This window comes from Pelophylax lessonae (genome assembly GCF_965119305.1).
Source record: "Pelophylax lessonae genome assembly, chromosome: 4".
Lineage (NCBI taxonomy): Eukaryota > Metazoa > Chordata > Amphibia > Anura > Ranidae > Pelophylax > Pelophylax lessonae.
Window position 1 is genome coordinate 672,500,990 of NC_138771.1, and position 22,833 is coordinate 672,523,822.

General features: G+C 45.5%; 1 pseudogene across 1 annotated transcript in view; it reads left to right on the plus strand.

Moving 5' to 3' along the window:
* Nucleotides 1–2,757: 2,757 nt before the first annotated feature.
* The window catches only part of LOC309553110, a 29,252-nt pseudogene continuing 9,176 nt past the window's right edge, over nt 2,758–22,833 (plus strand). The window contains exon 1 of the transcript in view: nt 2,758–2,767. The product of the transcript in view is annotated as an uncharacterized misc_RNA (transcript). The remainder of the gene's footprint in view (nt 2,768–22,833) is intronic.

The window sequence follows — 22,833 nt, forward strand, 5'->3', positions numbered from 1 at the left end:
TGCATTTCCAGTCCAGGTTTTTGGACAGGAGAACTGCTACACCTTTAGTCTTTCCCAGTGGGTTGGTGGCCAGGTAGGATGTGGGAAAACGGAGGTTGCCAAGTTTTGGAGTATTTTTTGCGTGGAAGTGCCTTTCTTGGAGGAATATGATATCAGCTTTTAGCTTGTGCATTATGTCTAGTACTTGGCTGCGCTTCTCTGGTTTATTTAAACCCTTAACATTCAAAGATACGATCTTGAGTGGAGAAGATTTGGGGGAATCTGAAGAGGACGTCATCACATAAAAGTTGCTGGTCCCTCAAAATGGGGGACGTAAATGTGGTGGTTGTGAGAGTACAACCAAATTAGCACAGGAGGCAGAAACCGCCGGGAATGGAGAGGATTGAAGGGTACGAGAAGGTTGGGGAAGTATAGGAAGGGGCAGTAAGAAAAAGGAGGGGTAAGGTAAGGGTAAGTATGAAGGGTTAAAGACCGAAAAATAGGGTATGAAAGAGATTCACACCCTAACTGGATTTACAATTGTCGGAAGAGTTGACAGGAAGAGCGTCGAATACACTCAACCTATCCTGTGGGGTAAGTGGTGAGTATCAGAACGAGAGAAAAAATATATTTAGAGGTACTGCCGGCCGGCATGTGGAGGGTGATTGTGGTGGGGCTAAGTGCCCCTCCAACGTAACAATTAGGATGAGAGGATTAGATGATTGGGAAGATAGTCAGGGAGCATAGGTGATGTATGTGGTTGTGAGGTAGGCTGGGGATATTGGTCTACGGAAAAGGAGTATGGGAAGAGCATTTCCTTTCTTAATGGGATACTTGGGCTATGGTTTAAAAGCGAAGAGCAACCGAGGTTTCCGGGGAATGAGGTATAATAGGTATGAGAAAAGGGCGGTGAGCATTAAACATACAATATAAAGTTAAAAGTAAAAAGGTTCGCTGTTTAGGGGTAGATTGGTATTGGGGTAGTGAGGAGCAGGGGCGGAGGGAACATATTAATTATTACGCATAGGTAGATAATTGCTTTGGTCGGGCTGACCGGATCATCCCCACAAGAATCGAAGGGGGTCTAAAGATCTGAGAATAAACCCAAACTATATTTATTTATAGAGTTATCACAATGTATCAAGCTGGATTGGGGTAGGAATTTCGTTTGTTCCTTAATTGAAATGCTGTGTACAGAAGTTCTCAGTCTTAAAGTCACTCCTCTCTGTCCTCCCTCCCCCCCCCCCCGTCTCCTCCCGTAATAAGGTTGATTTCAGCTATGGGAGAATAAAGTACAGATAGATCCGGGCAGCCCGCCAGATTTTGTAAAGGCACCAGAGGATATAACAAATACTTTTTATATTGGTATCAAGGGGAAGGAAAATAAAAAAGAAAAGTCCAAGTGTCCCTGGGTTCTCTGTCAAAGTAGTTGGTGCGAAACTACTTTGAGGGAGGGTTGCATATGTGGTGATAGGTACATTACCCAACCAGGTGAGAAGCGAGTCTTGTCATCGGGGGGACGACCAGTAGAGAGGTTCAGTTAGGCTCATCAGCAAGTTCTTCATCTGTGTCCAGAGATGCAGGAATCCGGAAGTCTGTGAGCTTTGAGAGGGTGATGTATTCTGGAGCATGAGAAGACATCAATGTAGATCAGAGTCTGTGGAAAAAAACATATGAGGGCAGGTGGAGGAATGTCTTGTGGGGGGGATATAGTGAGACAGCGAAAAAGTAAGAGAAAAAGGGGAGAGGGGTTGCAGATATATATTGAGCACTTATAGAGGGTAGTACTTGAGATATCATTCTTGTCTCGGACGCCGGTGAACCGGGGAAGCGGTTGGACTTTGCCTGTCTTGCATTGTGCTTCGGGTGGGTGGTGCAGGTCCAGGAGATGCGGATCTTGGGTGCCTTATATGGAACTCGTCTCTCTCCGGAATTGCGTCGGTGGAGTTGGTTCTACGGAGGGACCGAGAGTTGAGCGGCCTGTACTAATCTGGAAGCTCTATATAAGGTATGTTAAGTGTATTGCAAAAGTTATGCAATTCCTCTGGGATCTTCAGATTGGCTGTGCGTCCGTTCGCCGAGGCAGACAGGCAGAATGGGAATTTCCACCGATACTGGATGTTTCTTGCTCGTAATAAATCAAGTAGGGGTCTCATGTCCCGTCTGCATTGCAGAGTTATTGGGGACAGGTCTTGGAAGATCTTAATATCAGATCCCTGATACAGGAGGGTGTGACGGTCTCTTGTCCTCCTTAAGATGTCTTCCTTCAACTTAAAGTTGACTAAACAACAGACAATATCCCTAGGGGGGTCAGTGTCTCTCGGTTTAGGCCTGAGGGCCCTGTGAAGGCGTTCCACCTCGATTGGGGCTTCAGGTGGTCTGCCCAATGCATCATTAAAAATGGCAATGGTAGCTTTTGTCACCTGAGCTTGTTCCACCGACTCTGGGATGCCTCTCACGCGCAGGTTATGGCGACGGCCTCTATTATCCAAATCTTCGAGTTGCCTTTGCATATCCCTGAATTGCGAGTCATGGGACTGTACTGAGTGGGATAGGGTTTGGATAGAGTCCTCCTGAGAGAATACTTTGTCTTCTACTTCAGTAACTCTTGTGTTGATAGAGTTAAAGTCCCTCCTAAGATCAGCTATAGCCATAGCCCATGAGGCCTTTAGCTCATCTGCTATGGAGCGCATTTCAGGGAAGGTAACTGGCCTCAATTGTGTGGAATTTTGTGGTGGGGAGAGCGCGTCCATAGCCGAATTCGGGTCTCCTTGCTGCATGGTGCTCGGTTGGTTAGTCACAGACTGCGGGGCGGAGGCACCTCAGAGCGCTTCCGAGTAGGCCTTGGTCTGAGCCGGGGACTCGCGTACCTGCTGAGGCTGCCGGAAGAGTTCCGGAATGCTGCGGGTGCTGCCGGAGCTCTGACCGTGGGGTGAGCGCGATCTGGAGGGTGAGGAGTGGGTACTAGATCTCCCCATCATCTTTGCTGGGTTGTCGATGGAGGGGAAAGGCTAAAGTTTAGCTTTAATTTCACACGCCGGCCGGGAGCTGAGAGTTCAAGCGGCCATCCACGTTCCGCGCCAAGCCACGCCCCTGTACTTTTTATGTATGTATATATATATGTATATATATATATATATATATATATATATATATATATATATACAGTGCATTGCGAAAGTATTCGGCCCCCTTGAACTTTTCGACCTTTTGCTACATTTCAGGCTTCAAACATAAAGATATAAAACTGTAATTTTTTGTGAAGAATCAACAACAAGTGGGACACAATCATGAAGTGGAATGAAATTATTGGATATTTTTAAACTTTGTTAACAAATAAAAAACTGAAAAATTGGGCGTGCAAAATTATTCAGCCCCTTTACTTTCAGTGCAGCAAACTCTCTCCAGAAGTTCAGTGAGGATCTCTGAATGATCCAATGTTGACCTAAATGACTAATGATGATAAATAGAATCCACCTGTGTGTAATCAAGTCTCCGTATAAATTCACCTGCACTGTGATAGTCTCAGAGGTCCATTTAAAGCACAGAGAGCATCATGAAGAACAAGGAACACACCAGGTAGGTCCGAGATACTGTTGTGGAGAAGTTTAAAGCCGGATTTGGATACAAAAAGATTTCCCAAGCTTTAAACATCCCAAAGAGCACTATGCAAGCGATAATATTGAAATGGAAGGAGTATCAGACCACTGCAAATCTACGAAGACCTGGCCGTCCCTCTAAACTTTCAGCTTATACAAGGAGAAGACTGATCAGAGATGCAGCCAAGAGGCCCATGATCACTCTGGATGAACTGCAGAGATCTACAGCTAAGGTGGGAGACTCTGTCCATAGGACAACAATCAGTCGTATACTGCACTAATCTGGCCTTTATGGAAGAGTGGCAAGAAGAAAGCCATTTCTTAAAGATATCCATAAAGAGTATTGTAGAGTATTAAAGAGTATTGTTTAAAGTTTGCCACAAGCCACCTGGGAGACACCAAACACGTGGAAGAAGGAGCTCTGGTCAGAGGAAACCAAAATCAAACTTTTTGGCAACAATGCAAAACGTTATGTTTGGCGTAAAAGCAACACAGCTCATCACCCTGAACACACCATCCCCACTGTCAGACATGGTGGTGGCAGCATCATGGTTTGGGCCTGCTTTTCTTCAACAGGGACAGGGAAAATGGTTAAAATTGATGGGAAGATGGATGGAGCCAAATACAGGACCATTCTGGAAGAAAACCTGATGGAGTCTGCAAAAGACCTGAGACTGGGACGGAGATTTGTCTTCCAACAAGACAATGATCCAAAACATGAAGCAAAATCTAAAATGGAATGGTTCACAAATAAACATATCCAGGTGTTAGAATGGCCAAGTCAAAGTCCAGACCTGAATCCAATCGAGAATCTGTGGAAAGAACTGAAAACTGCCGTTCACAAACGCTCTCCATCCAACCTCACTGAGCTTGAGCTGTTTTGCAAGGAGGAATGGGCAAAAATGTCAGTCTCTCGATGTGCAAAACTGATAGAGACATACCCCAAGCGACTTACAGCTATAATCGCAGCAAAAGGTGGCGCTACAAAGTATTAACTTAAGGGGGCTGAATAATTTTCCACGCCCAATTTTTCAGTTTTTTATTTGTTAAAAAAGTTTGAAATATCCAATAAATTTCGTTCCACTTCATGATTGTGTCCCACTGGTTGTTGATTCTTCACAAAAAATTACAGTTTTATATCTTTATGTTTGAAGCCTGAAATGTGGCAAAAGGTCAAAAAGTTCAAGGGGGCCGAATACTTTCGCAATGCACTGTATTTTTTCAATCCAATTATATTTATGATTGTAACAAAACCTTTTGATGCACACACGTTTAATCGTACAACTTTTATCTTTTTACCTTGACATATATGTTTAGATCACGTGTGTTTCCTTGTGCATCTTCTAGGTTACCTATACATAAATTTAGATACATGATTTATTATTGTCACATACATTCCTATCTAATTTTATGTTTATTTATTATATTATCGCTCATGTAGTTATAAAATCGACAGATGTATGTCTAGGTGATTTATCGGTGTTATTTTCTTCTTTCCTTTTTTTTTTTTTTTTTCTTTTTTGTGACTAGATATCAAGAAGAATTTTTAAATTGCAACTTTGTAACTTTCCTGTTAAGATTGTTATGCATAGGTCTTTATACTACATGTTTTTATCAACAATTTGTATTTAGGTATTTGGTTGTTTCCTCTTATGAGGTCTTTTTTGTAACTATTTTGTCTTCAATATAAGACTAGAGGTCTTTTCGGCTCGCACTTATTATTATTTATTTATTTATTTCAAGTACTTATATAGCGCAGTCAATTTACGCAGCGCTTTACATATACATTACACATTCACATCAGTCCCTGCCCTCAAGGAGCTTACAATCTAAGGTTCCTAACTCACATTCATACACAGTAGGGCCAATTTTTTTTTTTTTTTTTTTTTTATACAGGATCCAATTAACCTACCAGCATGTCTTTGGAGTGTGGGAGGAAACCGGAGAACCTGGAGGAAACCCACGCAGGCACAGGGAGAACATGCAAACTCCAGGCAGGCAGTGTTGTGGTTGGGATTTGAACCAGCGACCCTCTTGCTGCTAAGTGAAAGTGCTAACTACTACACCACTGTAGTATTAATATATATTTATACCCCCAACATAAAGCACATAGTGAAAGTGAAAATTAATTTTCTTTTTCACCATGCGCTTTATGTTTGCTTCACTTGATTTGGTGCACAGTTAGTCTATGTTACTTGCGACCAACCTTCTATTTAACCACTTGCCGACCGCCGCAGCTGCGGCGGTCAGCCCCTCACAGGCAGAGCGACGTAGGTCTACGTCGCTAGCCTGTGAGGCTTCTAGGGAGCGAGTGAGCGCCGCCGGAGGCCCCCCCCCGCGCCTGTGCCCGGCGGACCCGATGTCCACCGGGCACTCGTGATCGTCCGTGACACCGGAAGAAAGGCAGGCGGCTAATGTAAACAAAGCCGCCTGTCATTCTTCCCTGTGTAAGAATGGAGATCAGACGGTTCTACTATGTAGGACCATTGATCTCTGTTCTTACACCAGTAGCCATGTCCAATCACAGTTAGAATCACGCCCCTAGGACACACTTAACCCCTCCCTCTCCAATAAAGTTAACCCCTTCACTGCCAGTGTCATTTTTACAGTAACAGTGCATATGTATAGAACTGATTACTGTAGTAATGTCACTAGTAACCCCAAAAGTGTCAAAAATGTCAGTCAGGGGTCCGATCTGTCCGCCGCACTGTCGCATTACCGCGAAAAAATCGCAGATCGCCGTCATTACTCATTAAAAAAAAAAAAAACAACTAAAATCTTTCCCTTTGTTAGCAAACGCGATAACTTTTGCGCAAACCAATCAAAATACGCTTTTTGCGATTTTTTTTACCAAACATATGTAGCATAAAACAATTTGGCCGAAAATGTTAAAAAATTTTGATTTTTACATTTTTTTTGGGATATTTCATATAAAAAATGTGAAAAATATTGTTATTTTTGAAAAATTGACGCTCTTTTTTTGTTTATAGCGCATGATCAAAAAATCGCACAGGTGATCAAATACCACCAAAAGAAAGCTCTGTTTGTGGGAAAAAAAGGACGTCAAAGTCGTTTAGGTACAGTGTCGCACGACCGCGCAATTGTCCGTTAAAGTCACGCAGTGCCGAATCGCAAAATAGGCCCTGGTCAGGAAGGGGGTAAAATCTTCCGGGGCTGAAGTGGTTAACAAGCAAAACATGTTGAGTTAGTTCTATTGCACCTTTATTTATTTTTGTATCATTTTGTTTTCAGGTGACACGTGGTTTCAGTAGGATGCTTGTGCATCATTTAAATAATTGTTTCTAGGTGTGCTTGATTAGACCATTCCATTATCACCTGTTTGTTTATCTACAAATGCCAGCCGGCTACCGATGTCTTACTGTGTGGTTATGAGTAAGCGATCGTCTATATGGTGAAACGCGTCAACCTGACATGTCTGTATTTGCACTGTCTGTATGGATTCACCTACGAGGAATAAAGGAATTTATTGATTTCAACTAATTGCTTTGTGTGCGGTCACACTTTTTGATTTCTACTATCTCGGATGACGGATCTGACCTGCACCAGGCTTAACTACTACACCTGAGGGGCTTTCCTTTCTTTCATTCCTACCTACTGCCTGCCTACCCAGCTCCCTACTGCCAGCCTAAATCCATCCTGCACCAAACCTGTACTGTCTGCCTATCCAACTGCCCTATATAGACTTCTCACCCATCTCCACAGTGCCCCCACTCTATACTGCCTGCCTACTCAACTCTATCCTGCCCCCACCCCATACTTCATCCACCCAGAATGACTGCCTCCATGCTGCCCCAAACCCTGAACCACCTGCCTACCCAACTCAGTTCTACCAACCCAATTCCGTACTGACTCCTAACGCAAGTCCATTCTAACCTGACCCTGTACTGCCTACCTACCCAGCTCTATACTAGAACCCTAAATCCATCCTGCCCCCACCCTGTACTGCCTGCCTAACCACCTGCCTCCACCTCATTCTGCCTGCCTACCCAATGCTATATAGACTTCCCACCCACATACCCTGTTCACTGATCTTCTTTCTGTCTCTGCGCAACATTGCCACCCATTTATACCCTGCCCACTTCCCTTATATAGCCTGCCCACCCAACTATATTCTGCCTCCGCATAACCTTTCCATTTCTGCCCACCTCCCATTTATAGAATATCCATCCACCTCCGTCCTGCCCCTACAAAACCTGTCTTCCTGACTTCATCTTGCCTTCCTTTCCCTATATACTGTAGTGTGCCTATCCACCTCCATCCTGCCTCTCTACACAACCTGACCATCCATCTTCACCATTCCCACCTCCTTATTATAGACTGCCCACCCACCTTCAGGCTGATCACCTTTATTTATCCTGCCACCCACCTCTACCCTGCCCACCTCCCTGATACAGCCCCCCATCCCATCTTTTTCCTACCTCAACATAAGCTGCCCACTCAACCTCACCCCCCCCCACTTCACCTATATAACCTGCCCACCATGGGCGTCCGCATAGGGGGGGGTAAGTGCCCCCCCCCCCCGGAATCTCAACTTCCCCTTTAAAGTGGTTGTTAAGCCACTTTATACAATTCTGTTTGGTCTGTTTAATAATCCTGTGTGCCCCTGTGTCTGTGTTTTAAAAAAATAAGCCGTTCTTTACCAGTTTTCTGAGCGCCAATAGCCGCTCACGTGACCCGCCAGCTCTCTTCTCTCCCTGTCTGACAGCTGCCTGCAGTGGGCGGGGCAGAGGACGCTGATGTGAGTCGGGAGTGGAGGGGAGGGGGAGAGGCCGAGAGGAGGAGAGAGGCGGCGGGTCACGTGAGCGGCAATCAGCGCTCTGAAAACTGGTAAAGAGCGGCTTATTTTTTCCCCTTTAAAAATAAATATTTGCGAGTCGCAGCTTGCGTGGTGACTGACATCAGCAGCCATGTACGTGATGTCACAGCACGTACTGATGTCACGTGCACGCATGCGCCCGCCTGCACAAACCCAAAACAAAGAGGGTCAGCTTTGCTTTTGCATCAGGTTTATCAAACCTTTGAATGACTGTGCTTTATGTGATAATGACTAAGCCCCTCCCCTTCACGACCATGTTAAAAAGGGGCGGAGCATGGCTGACCTTAAAATGATGTCCCCCCCCTGGAAAAATTTCTGCAGATGCTGGAAATGTCTGATTTGCGCGGCTTTTGCAAGATTTTCTGCTCAAGTCAAAAAATGTAAAAAATAAATAAATAAAAAATAGCAATAATATATGAATAAATAAATGTCAAATAAATACACAAATAATTAAAAACCATCATAAATAAATAAAATAAATTATTAATATGTAAAAATAAATAAATAATAATTAAACCTTAAAGCAAAACGCTGGAGGAGAAACAATCAATGATTCTCTATGGAGACGGTTTACATCTCCACCCCAAGTCACCTGAAGTCAAACGCCTGAAGCCCAACAAAGTTCTGGAGATTTTTTTTTTTGTAGCTCGAATTGGGCAGATTTTACACTTTTTTATTCCCATAGAAATAATGATTTGCGCGGTTTTTACATGATTTTCTGCTCAAATCGAAAAATGTAAAAAAATAAATAAATAAAAAATAGTAATAATATATGAATAAATACATGTAAAATAAATACACACATAATTAAAAACCATCTTAAACAAATAAAATAAATTATTAATATGAAATAATAAAATAATAATTAACTCCTAAAGCTTTTGTTACCCCCAACATTTCATATTCCTGGTATGTGACTGCTGTACCATGTACTTGTATGGGAAAGTCTCCTGTTCTTTTTGCATTGCTTCCTTTATGTGAAATCCCTGGTGTTCCTACCAGTCCCTCTGCTTTACCATTAAAAACTGACCACACTAAGTAGGAGAGGACACACTGTGGTCAGTTCTCTAGCTAAGCTGGGAACTCAGCCTGCTCTCCTCCAACGATCACACATTTGTCTGACCCACCTACACAGTCATTCAATGGGAAGCTCAGTGTGCTGCTGCTTCTCCTCCCCCCAGCTCTTATACAGCTGAGAACAGAGGGAATGTGATCACTTATAAGAAACCCACCTATAAGCACCGCCCCTTGATTCTACCCCCTAACCCCCCCCCCCCCAATAGCACCCTTTTTTAGAGAAAACAGAACCAAGTATAATTTTGTGATGCTAAGTAATTTGTACGGAATTTGTTAAAGATAATATAAAAAGCAGTAAAATAGATCACTGGTAACCAGCAACAAAAGATCCCCCAAGCAACAATAGACCCGCTAATAACAGATATAGCTCAGGAACAATAGGCCCCCACCAGCAACAATAGATCCCCCATCAGCCAGCATTAATAGACCCTCCAGCAGCCAGCAACAACAATAGACCTCTCCCTTAATAGTAGATCCTTCCTTCCAGCAACATAAGACCTCCCCAGCAACAACAGACCCATGACTAAGGGAAACATGTTGGGGGCGTGGCCTGGCTGGAGCCCTGGCTGAGGTGGTCTCTCTCATTATCACACAACCTTGTGGATGTGCGGCACCAGGTCATCTCTCCTTCTCTCCTCTAACAATAGACCCTTCCTTCACCAATAGATTCCCCCAAAGCAACAATAGATCCTCCAGCAGCCAGCATCAATAGACCCTCTAGCACACCCCAGCACCCCTTGCCAATAGATAGATTCAGTGCTGAGGGTGCCAGAACTGCCCACGTTCCCGCTGAAAAAAAAAAAAAAAAAAAACCTGCTTCTACTTAGGCTCACCACATACAGTATCTCACAAAAGTAAGTACACCCTTCACATTTTTGTAAATATTTTATTCTATGTTTTCATGTGACAACACTGAAGAAATGAGACTTTGCTACAATGTAAAGTAGTGAGTGTACAGCTTGTATAACAGTGTAAATTTACTGTCCCCTCAAAATAACTCAACATACAGCTATTAATGTCTAAACTGCTGGCAACAAAAGTGAGTACACCCCTAAGAGACAATGTCCATATTGGGTCCAATTAGCCATTTTCCCTCCCCGGTGTCATGTGACTCATTAGTGTTACAAGGTCACAGGTGTGAATGGGGGGCAGGTGTGTTAAACTTGGTGTTATCGCTCTCACTCTCTCATACTGGTAACCGGAAGTTCAACATGGCACCTCATGGCAAAGAACTCTCTAAGGATCTGAAAAAAAATAATTGTTGCTCTACATAAAGATGGCCTAGGCTATAAGAAGATTGCCAAGACTCTGAAACTGAGCTGCAGCACGGTGGCCAAGACCATACACTGCACTCTGCATCAAACTGGTCTGCATGGCTGTCGTCCCAGAAGGAAGCCTCTTCTAAAGATGATGCTGAAGAAAGCCCACAAACAGTTTGCTGAAGACAAGCAGACTAAGGACATGGATTACTGGAACCATCTCCTGTGCTCTGATGAGACCAAGATAAACCTATTTGGTTCAAATGGTGCAACCAGGTGAGGAGTACAAAGACAAGTGTGTCTTCCTACAGTCAGGCATGGTGGTGGGAGTGTCATGGTCTGGGGCTGCATGAGTGCTGCCAGCAATGGGGAGCTACAGTTCATTGAGGGAACCATGATACCAACATGTACTGTGACATACTTAAAGTGGAGTTCCACCCATTTTAGTCACTTTAGATGTATGTAATCCCCTTTAAAACTACTTTTACCAATGGAAAGTTTATTTTTTATTTTTTGCTAGTAAATACCTGATTTTCTGCTTTATTTATCCTCTTCTCACTTCCGGGTCCGGTCGGCGATTACGTCATTCGGCGATTCGCAGTGTGTGCTGGGATTTATCTCAGGGCATGAAATCTCACATTATTACACAGGAGATGAGCTGTACTGCGTGCTCTGCCCCGCCTCCGCCCCGCCTCCTCTCAGTGAGCTGTATGTATGTAGTGTATTGAGGCCGTGCTCCGCCCCGCCTCCGCTCAGTGAGCGAGGACTGAAAGCATTATATCCTCACTGAGCTCACTGAGAGGAGGCGGAGCGGAGGCGGGGCGGAGCACAGCCTCAATACACTACATACATACAGCTTACTGAGAGGAGGCGGAGAGGAGGTGGGGCGGAGGCGGGGCAGAGCACGTAGTGCAGCTCATCTCCTGTGTAATAATGCGAGATTTCATGCCATCCCAGCACACACTGCGAATCGCCGAATGACGTAATCACCGACCAGACCCGGAAGTGAGAAGAGGATAAATAAAGCAGAAAATCAGGTATTTACTAGCAACAAAAAAAAAAAACTTTCCATCGGTAAAAGTCGTTTTAAAGGGGATTACATACATCTAAAGTGACTAAAATGGGTGGAACTCCACTTTAACCACTTGCTGTCTGCTCACTCGAGCACTACTGCGGCAAAGAGGCTCGATAACGTCTGACGACATAGACCTACGTCGCCAAACATTCACCTTCCTCGGCGGCGCACGTGCGCCGCCGGAGGCTCGCTCCCTCTGTATTGAGTCACAGCGGGAGTCGGGCCAGGAGAGGAGCGGCGGCGATCGCCGCCGCTCTTCCCCGATCGTCAGGGAATCGAGTGTGGAGATCCGCCCGCTTGTGTAAACAGAGCGGGCGGATCTCCTAAGTGACAGGCAGGGACAGATTGCAGGGTTCAGCATAGCTGAACATCTGATCTGTCCTTGTGTCACACAGTCCCCTCCCCCCCCACACGTCAGTAAGCACCAGGCATACATTAACCCCTCCCTCTCCAATAAAATTAAACCCCTTCCCTCCCAGTGTAATTTTACAGTAACAGTGCATATTTATAGCACTGATTACTGTAGTAATGTCACTGGTAACCCCAAAAGTGTCAAAAATGTCAGTCAGGGGTCCGATCTGTCCGCCGCAATGTCGCAGTCCCGCAAAAAAAATTGCAGATCGCCGCCATTACTAGTTAAAAAAAAAAACACCAAAAATTACATAAATTTCCCGTAGTTAGTAAATGCAATAACTTTTGCGCAAACCAATCAAAATATGCTTATTGTGATTTTTTTACCAAACATAAGTAGCAGAAAACAAATTGGCCAAAAATTTAAAAAATTTTGATTTTTACATTTTTTGGGGGGGAATTTCATATAAAAAAATGTGAAAATATTGTTATTTTTGCAAAATTGTCCCTCTTTTTTTTGTTTATAGCGCATGATCAAAATATTGCACAGGTGATCAAATACCACCAAAAGAAAGCTCTGTTTGTGTGAAAAAAAGGACGTAAATTTTGTTTGGGTGCGGCGTCGCACGACCACGCAATTGTCAGTTAAAGTCGCTAAGTGCCAAATCGCAAAAAGTGGCCCAGACGTAAGACAGCAAAATCCTCTAGTGGTAAAGTGGTTAAGCAGAGAATGATCCCCTCCCTTCAGAGACTGGGCCACAGGACAGTATTATCACATGATAACGACCCCAAACACCTCCAAGACAACCACTGCCTTGCTAAAGAAGCTGAGGGTAAAGGTGATGGAGTGGTCAAGCATGTCTCCAGACCTAAACCCTATTAAACATCTGTGGGGCATCCTCAAACAGAAGGTGGAGGAGTGCAAGATCTCTAACATCCACCAGCTCTACGATGTTGTCATGGAGGGGATGAGGACTCCAGTGGCAACCTGTGAAGCTCTGGTGAACTCCATGCCCAAGAGGCTTAAGGCAGTGCTGGAAAATAATGGTGGCCACACAAAATATGACACTTTGGGGCCCAATTTGGACATTGTCACTTAGGGGTGTACTCACTTTTGTTGCCAGTGGTTTAGACATTAATGGCTGTGTGTTGAGTTATTTTGAGGGGACAGCAAATTTACACTGTTATACAAGCTGTACACTCACTACTTTACATTGTAGCAAAGTGTCATTTCTTCAGTGTTGTCACATGAAAAGATAGAATAAAATATTTACAGAAATGTGAGGGGTGTACTCACTTTTGTGAGATACTGTACATACCAATTTAACTGCATTCTTCTTTGGATCTACCAACAAATATGTGGTGCAAGTACTTGCCTAACTGGATACAGATTAATGGGATAGTTTAGGTAGGTCCTCATATTACAAAGTGTTGGTAAATCTAAAGCTGGTAGCGCGTAAATTGTAAGGTCAGACTGTAATATCTATGGGGAGCTTTTGTCTTCTAGAACTGACCCAGAACAGATAGTTTCCCCCCCCCCCCCTGTTTTTTGTGGCACATTAGTTCTCTTTGAATCCAGCTTATCTTTGTCTGCTGTGGACCTAAGTTGTGTGGTCCATTTGTGCCATATGCATGTTCGGTGGAGGCATGAGTCAATGAGCAGGGCTTTAAAGAACCAACTGGTATTCACCAGAGCATCCTGCAAGGGGTGATGGGCTTTACTGCAGGGTAGCTCCTAGGCTGCAGTGTTTGGAACACACCCTACAAGGGTTGATGGGCTTTTTTGCAGAGCAGCCCTCAGACACACCCTGCAGAGGGTGATGGGCTTTACTGCAAAATGGCTCCCAGGTTTCAGCCCTCAGACACACCTCACAAGGGGTGATGAGCTTTACTGCAGGTCAGCTCCCAGGTTGCAGTCCTCAAAAAATAACCTGCAAGGGGTGATGGGCTTTACTGCAGGATGGTTCCCAGGTTGAGATTCTTGGACAACCCCTGCAAGGGGTGATGGGCTTTACTGCAGGACTGCTGCCAGATTGCAGCCCTCGGTCATACACCCTACAAGGGATGATAGGCTATACCTCAGGACGGCTCCCTGATTGCAGCCCTTGGACAAATCCTGCAAAGGGTGATGGGTAGTGTTGAGCGAACACGAACTGTATTATTCGGGTCCGTACCGGATAATTGGATTTTTGCTTCCCGGACACGGACCCGAAAACTTTACTGTATGTTCGGGTTTAAAATCCGTGTTCGGTCATTTTATTTCCTGTTTTGTATGTAATGGCGCGCTTTTAATGGCGGGCTTTCAACAGCCAATCAACAAGCGTTTAACTGGTGTGCCAAAGAAGCCATCACAGCCATGCCTACTAATGGCATGGCTGTGATTGGCCAGCTGAAGCATGTGACCCAGGTCTTTATAAGCTAGAGACACAGCGCGGTGCGTCAGTCTGCTGTAGTGTAGGGAGAGAGCACACATAACGGTGCTGGCTGCTGCTGATTAGGGACAGACAGGGTAAAACAACATTGTGCCCGAAAATAATGCAGTAACAGGTCGGAGTGTAGGCAGGGAAAGATATTTGAGCATTTTAGGGACAGGCTGGAGAGATTAGGCAGGGACAGATAGGAGACACAGGACAGAACAATCGTCCGTTAGCGATCTACATTGATTTTGCTGTGTGGGGGGTGGTGCAGTGAACGATCTTTTTGCCCTCACTTGAGCCCACTGAGGAGGAGGAGGAGGAGGGAGAAAAAATATATATTTTTATCAGTCTGTTGTGTGCAGCGTTCAACTATATTTTACTACAGATTGCTGTTCTAATCTGCTATTTAAAAATTACAAAGTTAAAGGGGAATTTTTTTTTTCCCTTCATAGCCTGCTGCTGACCGTGACATAAAACATAAGACACTGCTGTGTTCACATGTGCAATTGAAAAATCACCAATTTTATATACTTTTTTATATTCCGCTATTCAATATACACACTTTTGGGGTAAAAAAAAATTAAATTGCGGCATAGTCTGTATCGGTACGTGTGAGATACACCTTTCAAATTTTTGGGGGGCGCATCTTACACCGCCGAGGATTGCAGGGCGCTTCAGTTTGCCTTCGGTTCCGAACTCCTCCTACTCCTCTTCCTCATCCTCTACCGCCTCCTTATTCGGTCAGCGTAACACCTTCACCACCAACTTCAGCACAGCCAGGGCAGTTTTAAAACTTGCCTGTTTGGGGGAAAAACCACACACCGCGCAGGAGTTGTGGAGGAGCATGGAACAGCAGGAAAATGAGTGGTTGCTGCCAGCGAGCCTCAAGCCCGGCCTGGTGGTGTGCGATAACGGGCGAAATCTCATAGCAGCTCTGGGCCTAGCCGGTTTGACGCACATCCCTTGCCTGGCGCATGTGCTGAATTTGGTGGTGCAGAGGTTCCTTAAAAATTACCCCGATATGTCAGAGCTGCTGCAGAAAGTGCGGGCCATCTGTGTTCTCACCCTGCTGCTGCTCGCCTGTCAGCGCTGCAGCGTAACTTCGGACTTCCCGCTCACCACCTCATATGTGACGTGCCCACAAGGTGGAACTCCACCTTGCACATGCTGGAAAGTCTGTGCGAGCAGCAGCAGGCCATAGTGGAGTTTCAGCTGCAGCACACACGCGTGAGTCGCTCTGCGGAACAGCACCACTTCACCACCAATAACTGGGCCTCCATGCGAGACCTGTGTGCCTTGTTGCGCTGTTTTGAGTACTCCACCAACATGGCCAGTGCCGATGACGCCGTTGTCAGCTTAACTATCCCACTTCTATGCCTCCTTCAAAAAACGATTCGGGCGATGATGGAAGAGGATGTGGCACAGGATGAGGAGGGGAGGAGGAGGAGGATGAAGAGGTAACATTTCCAAGGCTTTCAGGGCAGTCATTCGCAAGGGGCTCCGAGGGTGGGTTCCTGCACACACAAACGCCAGGGACACAATTGTCCAGCAGGGGCACAGTTCTGGAGGATGAGGAGGAGGAGATGGAGGAGGAGATGGAACCATGTTCACAGCAGGGTGGCACCCAGGCCAGCTCATGGCCATCACTGATGCGCGGCTGGGGGGATACAGAGGAAACAGACGATACACCTCCCACAGAGGACAGCCTTTTCTTGCCTCTGGGCAGCCTGGCACACATGAGCAATTACATGCTGCAGTGTCTCCACAACGACCGCCGAGTTGCCCACATTCTAACTTGTGCTGATTACTGGGTGGCCACGCTGCTGGATCCCCGTTACAAGGACAACGTACCGTCCTTAATTCACTCACTGGAGCGTGATCGCAAGATGCGCGAGTACAAGCGCACGCTGGTAGACGCGATGCTGCTGGCATTCCCACCTGACAGCGGGGCCACATTGGAAGCACAAGGCCAAGGCAGAGGAGGAGGAGGAAGAGGTCGCCAACGCAACCAGGGCACCGCCAGCACCTCAGAAGGCAGGGTTAGCATGGCTGAAATGTGGAAAAGCTTTGTCAGCACGCCACAACAAACAGCAGCACCAGCAGCTCATATGGAACGTCTTAGCAGGAGGCAGCATTTCACCAACATGGTGGAGCAGTATGTGTGCACACGCCTACATGTAGTGAATGACGGGTCTGCCCCCTTCAACTTCTGGGTCTCCAAATTGGGCACATGGCCTGAGCTTGCCCTTTACGCCTTGGAGGTGCTGGCGTGCCCTGCAGCCAGTGTATTATCTGAACGTGTATTTAGCACGGCTGGGGGCGTTATCACAGACAAGCGCAGCCGCCTGTCCAGAGACAATGTGGACAAGCTTACGTTCATTAAAATGAACCAGGCATGGATCCCACAGGACTTTTCCGTACCTTGTGCAGAATAGAGATGGATACCGACCTTACCCAGCCATTGTTATATTTTTGATCTTTCTCACTCTTTTGGGGTGTACCCTCATTTAAAATGACTAAAAAAAAAGCAGTGTTGGCTACCTCATCACCCTCCACCGCCGCTTCCACCTACACCGCCATATCCACCGCCACCTCAACCTCCCTCCTACTCCATATGGGCCTCGTCCTTCACAGATGAAGAAAATTGTTTTATTTTTCTGTTTGTTTTGTTGTTTTAAGTTATTTCCCTATCCACATTTGTTTGCAGAGCACTTGCCATGCTCTTAACTACATTTTGCTGCCATTTGAAGCACTCTAGCCCTTTCCATTGGTGTTTTAGAGCCATTTTAGTTCCTAAAAGTTCGGGTCCCCATTGACTTCAATGGGGTTCGGTGTTCGGGTAAAGTTCGGAAAAAGTCCGGGTCACGGACCCGGACTTTTTTTTCAAGTTCGGCCGAACACGGACATCCAGGTGTCCACTCAACTCTAGTGATGGGCTTTACTGCATGTTGCAGCCCTCAGACACACCCCGTGAGGGGTGATGGGCTTTTCTGTAGGATGGTTTCCAGGTTGTGGATCTTGGATAAACACATGCAAGTGACAGAAAAATAAACGGTGTATTACAGAATTGATAGACAATCTTGTAAATGGGGACAGGTCAGGTAGTGAACAAGCATGGTCAGATACTAAACCAAGGTTGATAACAAGAGATAAAGAAACCTGAACATCACATGACACAGGAAATACTAGGGTCACTGTGTGACACAGGAAATACTAGGGTCACTGGGTGACACAGGAAATACTAGGGTCACTGGGTGACACAGGAAATACTAGGGTTACTGGGTGACACAGGAAATACTAGGGTCACTGGGTGACACAGGAAATACTAGGGTCACTGGGTGACACAGGAAATACTAGGGTCACTGGGTGACACAGGAAATACTAGGGTCACTGGGTGAAACAGGAAATACTAGGGTCATTGGGTGACACAGGACTTTTCCGTACCTTGTGCAGAATAGAGATGGATACCGACCTTACCCAGCCATTGTTCTATTTTTGATCTTTCTCACTCTTTTGGGGTGTACCCTAAATAACTAGGGTCACTGGGTGAAACAGGAAATACTAGGGTCACTGTGTGAAACAGGAAATACTAGGGTCATTGGGTGACACAGGAAATACGAGGGTCATTAGGTGACACAGGAAATACTAGGGTCACTGTGTGAAACAGGAAATACTAGGGTCACTGGGTGAAACAGGAAATACTAGGGTCATTGGGTGACACAGGAAATACGAGGGTCATTAGGTGACACAGGAAATACTAGGGTCACTGTGTGAAACAGGAAATACTAGGGTCATTGGGTGACACAGGAAATACTAGGGTCACTGTGTGACACAGGAAATACTAGGGTCATTGGGTGACACAGGAAATACTAGGGTCACTGTGTGACACAGGAAATACTAGGGTCATTGGGTGACACAGGAAATACTAGGGTCACTGTGTGACACAGGAAATACTAGGGTCATTGGGTGACACAGGAAATACTAGGGTCATTGGGTGACACAGGAAATACTAGGGTCATTGGGTGACACAGGGAATACGAGGGTCACTGTGTGACACAGGAAATACTAGGGTCATTGGGTGACACAGGGAATACTAGGGTCACTGTGTGACACAGGAAATACTAGGGTCATTGGGTGACACAGGAAATACTAGGGTCACTGTGTGACACAGGAAATACTAGGGTCACTGGGTGACAAGGAAATACTAGGGTCACTGTGTGACACAGGAAATACTAGGGTCACTGTGTGACACAGGAAATACTAGGGTCACTGTGTGAAACAGGAAATACTAGGGTCATTGGGTGACACAGGAAATACGAGGGTCATTAGGTGACACAGGAAATACTAGGGTCACTGTGTGAAACAGGAAATACTAGGGTCACTGGGTGAAACAGGAAATACTAGGGTCATTGGGTGACACAGGAAATACGAGGGTCATTAGGTGACACAGGAAATACTAGGGTCACTGTGTGAAACAGGAAATACTAGGGTCACTGGGTGAAACAGGAAATACTAGGGTCATTGGGTGACACAGGAAATACTAGGGTCACTGTGTGACACAGGAAATACTAGGGTCATTGGGTGACACAGGAAATACTAGGGTCACTGTGTGACACAGGAAATACTAGGGTCATTGGGTGACACAGGAAATACTAGGGTCACTAGGTGACACAGGAAATACTAGGGTCACTGTGTGACACAGGAAATACTAGGGTCATTGGGTGACACAGGAAATACTAGGGTCACTAGGTGACACAGGAAATACGAGGGTCACTGTGTGACACAGGAAATACTAGGGTCACTGTGTGACACAGGAAATACTAGGGTCATTGGGTGACACAGGAAATACTAGGGTCACTGTGTGACACAGGAAATACTAGGGTCATTGGGTGACACAGGAAATACTAGGGTCACTAGGTGACACAGGAAATACTAGGGTCACTAGGTGACACAGGAAATACTAGGGTCACTAGGTGATGCAGGAATTACTAGGGTCACTGTGTGACACAGGAAATACTAGGGTCACTAGGTGACACAGGAAATACTAGGGTCACTAGGTGACACAGAAAATACTATGGTCACTTGGTGATGCAGGAAATACTAGGGTCACTGTGTGACACAGGAAATACTAGGGTCACTAGGTGACACAGAATGCTCTGGGCCCCTGGGTGGCACAGAGGGTCACTGGAGATCTAGGATATGCTGAAGATACATGTGCACAGAAATGATGTAGGCACTAGAATGCTGAGGTACACTGGAGACTCTGGGGTCACAGGATTGCACAGGGGTCACAGGAACAAGGAACTCTCATTGTGAAATGAAATAACTCAAAAACTAGAGAGAAAGGAGGAAGAAAAGAAAGGGCAAGGGCAGGAACAAGGAAATCATTTAAAGTAGTGGGGGGGGGAGCAGAATGTGAGATGCCATGAAGTCAGAACTGACTCTGTGGCCCCTGGCAGGAATCTGGTTGAGTGTACAAAGGGCCCATGGCCAGGGAAGGTGAACAGTAAACATCACCACTCTGTGACAGAGGAGAATTCTGTGGAAACCTCTGAGGATATCGAGGAATGTCAGATATGTACAGGAATGGTGGCAGACGATGCCAATGATGTTCTATCACCCCATGTGGAGGAGATCTGGGAGAAGTAAAGGGTGTACATAGACAGCCAGAGGAAGAATAATGCCACAATGTCACCAGAAAATACTTTCAGAGATCTGAGATTGCATGAAGGCCACAAATAAATATTTCCTGATACATCTTCTGTATGGTATTTCTGTAGATGGACAGAGAACATAACTCTGACCGTGTTCTTCCATCACCAGAGACCAGAAAGTGGAGCTACACCTGAGTTATGGAGTCTATGTAAAGGGCAGTATCTTCCATCATCAGAGACCAGAAAGTGGACTTACACCTGAGTTATGGAGTCTATGTAAAGGGCGGTATCTTCCATCATCAGAGACCAGAAAGTGGACTTACACCTGAGTTATGGAGTCTATGTAAAGGGCAGTATCTTCCATCACCAGAGACCAGAAAGTGGAGCTACACCTGAGTTATGGAGTCTATGTAAAGGGCGGTATCTTACATCATCAGAGACCAGAAAGTGGACTTACACCTGAGTTATGGAGTCTATGTAAAGGGCAGTATCTTCCATCACCAGAGACCAGAAAGTGGAGCTACACCTGAGTTATGGAGTCTATGTAAAGGGCAGTATCTTCCATCATCAGAGACCAGAAAGTGGAGCTACACCTGAGTCATGGAGTCTATGTAAAGGGCAGTATAAAAATAGGAGTAGATTACCTTTTTTTAGGTTTAGATGCAGTGGTAAAAAGTTAGAACCAAGGACGAGGTTTAGTTATCAAACAACCTCTTTGGTGAAAGACCAGCGTGGACCTAATCCAGTGGTGTATTTTGGTTTTGTGCTGCCCTAGGCAAGACTAAAATTGGGCGCCCCCCCCCCCCCAATGTAAATTTGCCCCCACTCCTTCCGTTTAGACAGATGTGACTCCCTCCAAAATTTAAGGACTACAAGTCCAACCCCTGAGATCTCATGAGAGGGGGGGTGAGAGGGGGTGGGAGAGAGAGGGGGGTGGGTGAGGGAGGGAGAGAGAGGGCGGTGAGATACAGAGAGAGTGAGGGGGGGGGTGTGAGAGAGAGAGAGGGGGGTGAGAGAGAGAGAGAGGGGGGTGAGAGAGAGAGGGGTGGGGATGAGAGAGAAAGACAGAGGAGGGATGAGAGCGAGAGGGGATGAGAGAGAGAGAGAGAGAGAGGGTGGATGAGAGAGAGAGAGGGGGGTGAGAGAGAGGGGGATGAGAGAGAGGGAGGGGGTGGATGAGAGAGAAAGAGGGGGGGTGAGAGAGAGAGAGAGAGAGAGAGAGAGGGGGAGTGGATGAGAGAGAGAGGGGGTGGATGAGAGAGAGAGAGGTGAGAAAGAAGGGGGGTGAGAAAGAGAGGAAGGGGTGAGAGGGGTGGCTCTAGCAACCAGTGGCCAATAGAGTCTCAGGTGAAGGGGGGGGGTGGATTTTTTGCTGCCCCCCAGCAAAGTGCTGCCCTAGGCCTGGGCCTTGTCGGCTTAGGCCAAAATATAGCACTGACCTAATCCACCTCACATTATATCACTCAGAACCCATAGTAAAAATTAAAGTTTGGCAAATCACATTCACTGCACCCCCCCCCCCCCCCCATCCCTATAGTAAAAATTAAAGTTAGACATAAATCCGTTAGGCCTATTATATGTCGATAAATCTGTCCTGTTGCTGGCCAATGTCACACTGCTGTTGAAAGGGAAACCTGACACTGCATTGTGAGTGTTAGGAAACTGTACTTTATTTCTGATTGCTAGCTCTTTGGGCAAATAACCCCTTAGGTGCAAGAACAATGGTCCACTAAACCACCCATTACAGGTACATCTCATAAAATTAGAATATCTTAAAAAAGTTAATTTATTTCAGTAATTCAATTCAAAAAGTGAAACTTTTGAACTTCATTTTCTGAGATACTGAATTTTGGGGTGTCATTCGCTGTAAGCCATAATCATCAAAATTACGTAAAAGAAAGAAATGCTTGAAATCTATCACTCTGTGTGTAACGCATCTATTTAAAATATATGACTTTACCTTTTTGAATTGAATTACTGAAATAAATGAACTTTTTGATGATAATCTAATTTTATGAGATGCACCTGTATAAATCGCACAGTAAAAATAAAAGTTAGGCATAGACTGGTTAGGCCGATGTGGTTAAATCTGGCCAGTTTTACCTTGCTGTCTATTGCATTTGATAGACATTGACCAGCAGCTGGAGAGTTTTTGCCTCAACAAGAAACAAACAGCGTCAAAGAACTGTAATGTGATTGTAGCCATGTGCCGGGCTGCATGTCCTCGGAGCGTTTAGTAGCCATGTGGCGAGGAGCAGAGATACAAAGCACAGATCACTTATAACAAGATGACGGCTCTTGCTTTCATCTTGCATCCAGCTGGCAATCCTCTGCCCTCAATCCTGGCTGCATGCCCAGTCTTCATGTTTCCTGGAATGGGTGCAGGCTTTTCAGGAATGTTTTTGTGCCATCTAGTGCTATAAAGTCGTGTTACAACACAACCCAAGCTCGCTCCTATTATGAATTAACCTCAAGCTTTTTGTCTTGGGTCTGTTCCAGAAGACTGCACACATTACAATCTATAACAAGAATGTAGTACAAGGGCATGCTGATTGGATAGAGACTGATAGGATATGTAATGGGTG